The following is a 7,865-nucleotide window of genomic DNA, read 5'->3' as shown; positions in this document are numbered from 1 at the left end:
TATATATGAAGCATCAAACATGCATGGTATATGCATTAAAATACGACCTTCAGTGACTGCCAATATATATAAATATAATTATATATACTGGCATTATACTATTCATATATATGTGTTGTGCATGTTTGATACAATAACGTAGGTTATGACAGTTTCAATGGAGTTACCTATTCAACCAGCGCTGTCTAAAATTTTACGAAATAAAAACACAGGTGAATATTGGTCACTCGACCTGGTGGCGGCTGAAGCAATACTGAAATTGTTATCTTAGTTCAATGGAGATTATGCATCTACCTGTGAAACTTCTTTTGGTGATCTAAGTTATAGCAATGGGGCTGACCGCACGTATTTAACGCAGTAATTAAGTCCAAAAGGCCCCAAAGCTGAAAAGCTATGAAGCGGTCCAGGCCCAGGGTCACCTACAGACCAAAAACCAGTAGCGTTCGCATTTTTGATTCAAGTTAATTTCATTGGATAAATGCAGCACAGATTTGATCAACAGGCTAGAAGTAGCTATTAAACATGTGTCTTTCTTCATAAATGCTTCTCTATTAGCTCTACCCTGTTCTTACAGTTGTTTTTCTTTTGTATGTGCGATCACGAAACAATTTCTGTGAATTACAACACTTTATGTTAATTTGCCAATAAATGCATAACATACGCGCGCACAGTTGAATATGAATATTTTCCCTGTTTTGTAAATATGTTCTTTTTAGAAGAAAACTATAAGTCAGAAATAACAACTTACAGTTGCTAAAAATCATTTCAATAAAAGATGAGCAAAAAAACCTCTGAAGTCCTTTTCTTTTATGAATTGTTTTAACCATTATCAGTGTTTTCCAAATAATGCAAGAAGAGGAGCAGAAGAATCTCTGAAGTCCTTTTCTTTTATGAATCTTTTAACCATTGCCAGTGTTTTCCAAATAATGAAATTGTCTTCATTTCCTAGTGTTATCTATAGCCGCTATCATCAGCGAAAATCAAAGCATCAAGATGCACCATACAGTTCTTACAAATTTAACATTCGATTTTCAAAAACATGTCCTGGAGATGACAAGCCACGTGTTCTTTGTCTTTCAATGCCATCTAAAACCATGAAAATAAGTCACTTTTTTCGATTATTGTTATTCTTAAATTATATGCGAATCCAAGCACATCCACAGACCCGAAACAACGGGTGTAACTGAGCTATATTTTATTTTGCGCTAAACACCGATCCTCCCGCTAGGCGTCATTTTCGCTGCGTTACACGTTTCTGCGCTTTCCACGCACTGGTCCGTCAGTTAGCACCTTGTCATCCGCAGAATAACTTCGATGAATGAGGAGAAAAAGTCCAAAGCGATGTCAGTGTACAGCGTTACGGCCTAGTGGTGGCTGGCCAGTGGATCAAGAGTCCGTTCTCAGGCGCCTGTGATTTTCTTAGTAGCAGCAGTAGCAGCGTGGCCCTCTCTGGGTGGGTGCCCGCCCACCCGCCTGTCTGTATGTCTGTCTGTGTATCCAACTCTCCGGGTCTTTCTATCTGTCTGCGGTGTGCCTGCCACCGTACCGTTAGCATCAGCCATCCTGAACGACCGGTTGCAGCTGAGCGACGGAGGAATTCTGTTTATTGCAGCAGTGCCGTGCCGTACTTACATCTTCGTGTTTTTCTCAGTGCAGTGGTGCCGCCTGCTTTTGGTGTCCTGCACAATCTCCATGACCGCTATCGACTGCGACGAACACTCTGCAGCAGAAGCATTAGTCAAAACCGTGAGTGAGTGGGAATCGAAAGTAGAACAGCACTACCAAGGGGTAGTGGCAATTAAACAGCAGAAATAGCAGCGCTAGCAATTATCAGCAGCAGGAACAGTATCAGTGAGGTGAAAAAATCTGAGTGGGCCTATGCGCTAGTCACCCGGCAGGCAGAGCTGCGTTACCAGAGGCCTGTCTGTCGATGAGCCAATATTGTTGACGTGGTTGTTGTTGTTGTTGTTGTTGTTGTTGTTGTCGTCGTCGTCGTCGTCGTCGTCGTCGTGGTCGTTATTGTTGGTCTTGCTGCTGGCACGGCCGCTTGATACCTGGCGGAGGGTTCCTGCTTCAGCGCGGTTAGGTCGGGAGGCAGCAGTTGACAGAACGCTGGCAGGAAAGTGGGTGAATTCGTGGCACTGTCTGCCGTGTGCGAGCAGCTAGGATTAGGCATCACAGCGTCGGATCGCAAATGGACAGTAAGTCGGAGTTAAAACTATCGAATAAAGAAGAACTCTTGTCAAGGGGAAACACATCGAGCCATACGTGGAGCATGTATTGCCTGTCTGAATCTGCGTTTTTGCCACGTTACCAAGTTGCCAAGCCGGTTAACGTAGAAACGCCACAGCTAGTTGCCCAGACTAAACAGGATGCGGTGCGTTTTGATAGCTAGCAGCTAGAGGTAAAGGAGAATCAAGAATAGTAGTTGTGGTGATAGCAGCAGCTGCCGGTATCAACAGCCATCTGCGGGGATATACAAACATAGAACAAATAGAAATACTGGGCTGTTCGTTTTGTCTCACGCTTTAGTAGTTGTAATAAGTTTGATTTGATCGGCGATCAATGTAGCGAATCATCGGGAAAACTGGAGCTGGCTACCGTTGCCGGCCTTGAAAGGAGTGGCTACCAATATACTCACACAAACATTAACTAATTAACCGGAATGCCTGGTCGTTATGGGGCGAACGGGCATCTTCCAGTTTTGTTGTTGGTTTTTGCGCAATAATGGCAATGGCAGCAGTAGCTGTAAGATACGAAATATTATGCTACTGTCCGTACTTCCATGTTCGTGTGCGGCGAAGCTTTACGCTGAAAAAGAAGCCAATAGAAAGATATAAGCAACAGGACCGTACAAGCAGTAGAAATTACATAATAATGATCTGGTTTTTGACTTTATGGGGTTAGCAAAACGCCAAACGTTTATCTAATAGAGCGGGTACAATCATTAACTTGAATGTTCCGGCTTTCATTAACACAGTTATTTAAATACTTGAATAACGTGCCTAGCAGAAGTGCGTGTTCACCACAATTAAGATCATTCATAGAGAAATGAGCAGACTGACATCGCTCGCAATCTTCCGGGATTTTTTCCCCTTTTTTTTATCAGTATATTTATTACATTATTATGCAAAGGAAAACACGTTTGCCGAACTTTTTACGGCAAATAATTTCCCGCATTTCCTCTAACTGTCTCTCCCTCGTATATCTCACCCCCTCCAGCTCCCACCTCGAGACTCCCGACTCCCCCCTTACCCTTGCGTTCTGCTTGTTGACTGACTTTGCCCCAGTGGCTCACACGCACGAACAACGCAAACCCTCGCTAACCTGGTTAAGCAGAAAAGTGTTCTAGAAGATGGTTCAACGGAAGCCGGCCAATTGCACTTGACCCTAACTGTTACCTACCTGCTGTTGGCCTTCTAACTGGCTGGATGTATCGCCAGCAGCAGTAGCTGCCTCGTTGTTGTTGCTAAAGCCAGTCCGATGGCAGAATTTATGTAGAGCTTTAGCTCTAGTTAATGGCTTTTTCTTTGATGCAAGGGGTAACTTCAAACAGTAACTTCACTAACGATAGTCGCCCGGTTTGTCAAATCTCCCCGTAGCTTTCTGCTGCTGCTGAGGCGACGGGTTTTGTCTGCGTCGACACTGAATCTGCTTCAGTTTCCTAACTGTAGTTGACTGGTGACAAAGGATTCACACGCTGTGGTTTCTCTTTTCCTTAATTCTATCTGTGTTCACTGCAGCAGTTGTTCCGGTGGTAACTGATACTTTAGTCGTGTAAATTTGGCCCCGAGCGCCATCCCAACTATTGAACGAAGATAATCCTTGTTATGGGTACGGGCCGCTCTCCAGCAATAACGGCTCTGCTGCTTGTTTCCGTTTTAGTCTCATCGATGATCGCTGCTACAACAATATCATCTGTAGGAATGTTTCTAGTATTGTTATCAGAATGATTATTGCTAATATACGTGGTGCCGCCGGCCTCGATCAGAGCGGGGTTACGATCGGCGCGGTGATATCTGGCTTGAATCATAGTATCGTTTTAGGTGAGAGTAACTCGGATGGTTGTGATCGCAGTGAGGTATAACTAGATTGAAAATGACCATATCCTTGCCACCATGCTATTGTTTTTTACATTTTTCTCTGATCATGGCCGTCATCGACCTATGCAGCTAAGAAACGAGACACCGGTTGACTAGACAAAAAGTACACCAAATACCATTTTCTTGGAAATTGCACTGTTACTCTCGATGACACATCCTCAGCCGCCTAGCAAATGTCAAAACAAAACTGCGCTGCGCTTTTTCTATTCGCGTATGATCGGGGCAGATGACAAAAGGCTTCTCTTCAAGTATAAAGGCAAAAGTGGAAGGTGTCAAAGATCGAGAGAAACGCGATTTCGTCAGTGACGTTATTGGCTGCGCTCGTAGGAACAAAGACGAATGACTGACAAAACAGTCAATTACACTTTTATAGAAACATGTATAAGCAGTATGTATCATTTTCTGCTACTTGTATTTCTATTAGCTTAACGGTCTTATTGCCTACTATACTTTTCTGTTGGCTTCTTTTTCAGCGTAAAGCCCTGCATAAGTCGGGGCTAAAACCATCGAATAAAGAAGAACTCTTGTCGACGGACAACACATCGGGCCGTACGTGAGATATGTACTACCTGTCTGAATTTGCGTTTTGGCCACGTTACCAATATGTCAAGCCGATTAACGTAGAAGTGCCACAGCTGGTTGGCGAGACTAAAGAGAACGCGGTGCGTTTCGATGGATAGCAGCTACATAGACAGCGGTAACAGCAACTGCCGGCATAAACAGCCATTTGCGGGAATATACAAATATAGAACAAATAATAGAAATACTGGGCTGTCCGTTTCGTCTCATGCTTTAGTAAAGTCACGTTTGATTTAATCGGCGATCACTGCAGCAAATCATCGTGAACGCTGGAGCTGGTGATCATTGCCTGTGTTGAAAGCGGTGGTTACCGATGTACTCAAACAAATATTAGCTTATTAACCGGGGTGGGTGGGACGCCTGGTCGTTATGGGACGAACTGGCATCTTCCAGTTTTGTTGTTTGTCTTTTACGCAATAATAGCAATGGCAACGGTAGCTGTAAGACAGACGAAATATTACGCTACTGTTCCTGTTTTCATATTCGTGTGTGTTGATATTCTATGATGAAAAAAAAGTTAACAGGAAAGTGTAATAAGCAATAAGACCGTTAAGCTAACAAGAGTACAAGTGGTAGAAAATGTTACATAGTGTTTATGCATATTTCTATAAAACTATCGTCGACTGTTTCGTTCATTATTCGTTCTTATTCCTACAAGCGCCGCCAACGATGTCGCTACCGGTGTTTCCCTCGATCCTTGGTGCTTCCCACGTTTGCGTACTGCTGCCTTTATACCTGAAGAGAAGCCTTTTGTCTGCTACCCCGATACACACGAATAGAGGAAGCGCAGCGCGGTTTTGTTTGGACATTCATTGGAGAGCTGAATATGTGTCGTCGAAAGTAACAGTGCAGTTTCCAAAAAAATGGTGTTTAGGGTCTAGTCATGCGGTGCCTCGTTTATTGAATATCTATACAGCTGGATAAGTCGATGACGGTCATGATCAGAGAAAAATAATGTGAAAAAAAATAGGACGGTGGCAAGGAGATGGTCATTTTCAATCTAGTTATACCTCGTTGCGATCACAGCCGTCGGAGTCACTCATACCAAAACGATAGTAAGGTTCAACCCAGATCCAGGCCCGCGGCACGACCTACATTAGCAGTAATCATTATGATAACAATACTAGAAACATTCCTACAGATGATATTATTGTAGCAGTGATCATCGATGAGACTAAAGCGGAAACAAGCAGCCGAGCCGTTATTGCTGGAGAGCGGCCCGCACCCGTAACAAGGATTACCTCCGTTCAATGATTGGGACGGCGCTCGGGGCAACATGTTATACGACTAATGTATCATTTACCACCGGAACAACTGCTATGGTGAACATAGATAGAATTAAGGAAAAGAGAAACCACAGCGTGCGAATCATTTGTCACCAGTCAACTACAGTTAGGGAACCGGAGCAGGTTCAGTGTCGATGCAGACAAAACCGGTGGCCTCAGCAGCAGCAGCAGCAGAAAGCTACGGGGAGATTCGACATACTGCGCCACTCTCGTTAGCGACGTTTGTGCACACCTGTTTCAAGTTACTGCCTGAAGTTGCCCCTTGCATCAAAGAAAAAGCCCATCAGCCACAGCTAAAGATGTACACAAATTCTGCCATCGGACTAACTTTAGAGAAAACAACGAGGTAGCTACTGTTGCTGGTGATACCCAGACAAAATCCGGAGTAGTGCGGCCTACTTTCAAAGAGCTATCGTGTCCAGCCATTTAGAAGGCGAACAGCAATCAGGTAGAACACTTTTTTGCCTAAGCAGGTGAGTGAAGGTTTGCGTTGTCCGCGCATGTGGGATAAAGTCAGTTAACAAGCAGAACGCAAGGCTGGGGGGCCTGGAGTCTCGAGGTGGGAGCTGGAGGGCGTGAGAAATACGAGGGAGAGAGAGCTAGAGGAAATGTGGGAAATTATTTGCCATAAAAAGTCCCGAACTGTCGGCAAACGTGTTTTCCTTTGCATAAACAATAACAAAGATACTGATATAAAAAAGGGAAAAAATCCCAGAAAATTGCTAGCGATGAATGATCTTAATTTTGATAAACACCCACGATATTCAAGGACTTCAATAACTGTGTTAATGAAATCCCGGACGTTAAAATTAGTGATTATGCCCGCTTTATTGGCTAAACATTTGGCATTTTGCTAGCTCTATAGAGCGAATAGAAAAGGACAGGTTCGGGGAAGCACGTGCATCGATGACTATTTATTCACGCTAAGCCTATTTCAAGTGACAATACCAGATCTAATTGACAATAATTATGATAGGAATTTGTGTACGTAGCATTAATGAAAAACTTAAATGCCTACTTTCGATATTTGTGTCGTGAAAAACTTAAATGCCTACTTTCGATATTTGTGTCGTTAGTGTCTATGTAGAAATAGGTGAGCCCAATTTTAAACTGTACGAGGCTACTTTCGATATTTGTGTCGTTAGAGTCTATGTAGAAATAGATGAGCCCAATTTTAGACTGTACGAAGCACTAAAATTATGTTGAGGGCTAACCTTTTTTTAGAGGATCGGTACTAGACTAGAGCAGATTCGATAGACAAGTCTAAATTTTCGAACGACGATGTATCTGCGTAGCCATTGAAATAGCCATTTTTGTTTTAGATTGAAACCGGGCCCCGTCTTACTCGGCAACTGTAAACCTTCGGTTCGGATGTTTTGATGATGCTCTGAAGACTTATAATCCCGTGAATTTTTTATTTTTTTTGGAAGGATTTGTTAGCATGTCTTATCAGTTTGGTGTTCACTATAATAGAGAAAAGCTTATTGATAACCATTTGTTACTGTGACACGCTTTAACCTACGATGAACATTATGGACATTGCTGCTGTCAGATATCATGTACTTATAAGCAAACATCACTTGTAATACTCCGAGACGTAGTACGGATACACGCGAGAGTACAGATATACGCGATTACGCGCGCTCAATGCATGGGCGCAACGCATCCGAACTAAAGACTTGCAGCTGCCGAGTAAAGGGGAGGGCTTGAACTAATAAAAAACGGTTTTAATGGCTACGCAAAATTTGGATATGTCTGTCGAATTTGCTGTAGTTTATAGTGTGTAGAGGATCACTAGAAAGATCAGCCTGACGGCATAACCCATCTAGTTTCTTGTTAAAGAAGCCGTCTGATCAGAGTATATGTAGTTGTGCATTTTGTTACGCACCTATGAAAA

The 7,865-nt window shown here is 43.1% G+C and overlaps 1 protein-coding gene across 3 annotated transcripts in view; it reads left to right on the top strand.

Moving 5' to 3' along the window:
- Positions 1 to 13: 13 nt before the first annotated feature.
- alpha-Man-IIa (alpha-mannosidase 2) overlaps positions 14 to 7,865 on the top strand; it is a 31,273-nt gene continuing 23,421 nt past the window's right edge. Inside the window, exons 1-3 of one of the 3 annotated variants that reach the window (XM_086968547.1) lie at positions 14 to 2,201; positions 4,577 to 4,800; positions 5,341 to 6,441. The gene's annotated coding sequence lies outside the window, so the exon portion shown is untranslated. Of the gene's footprint in view, positions 2,202 to 4,576; positions 6,442 to 7,865 lie in introns of all 3 variants that reach the window. The other 2 variants (XM_086968546.1, XM_022834222.2) reach the window with 2 other exon arrangements.

This window comes from Varroa jacobsoni, unplaced genomic scaffold (genome assembly GCF_002532875.2).
Source record: "Varroa jacobsoni isolate VJ856 unplaced genomic scaffold, vjacob_1.0 scaffold_512, whole genome shotgun sequence".
In the NCBI taxonomy this organism is placed as follows: domain Eukaryota; kingdom Metazoa; phylum Arthropoda; class Arachnida; order Mesostigmata; family Varroidae; genus Varroa; species Varroa jacobsoni.
Note: the sequence above shows the minus strand (reverse complement) of the source record. Positions and strands in the feature narration are given on the sequence as shown.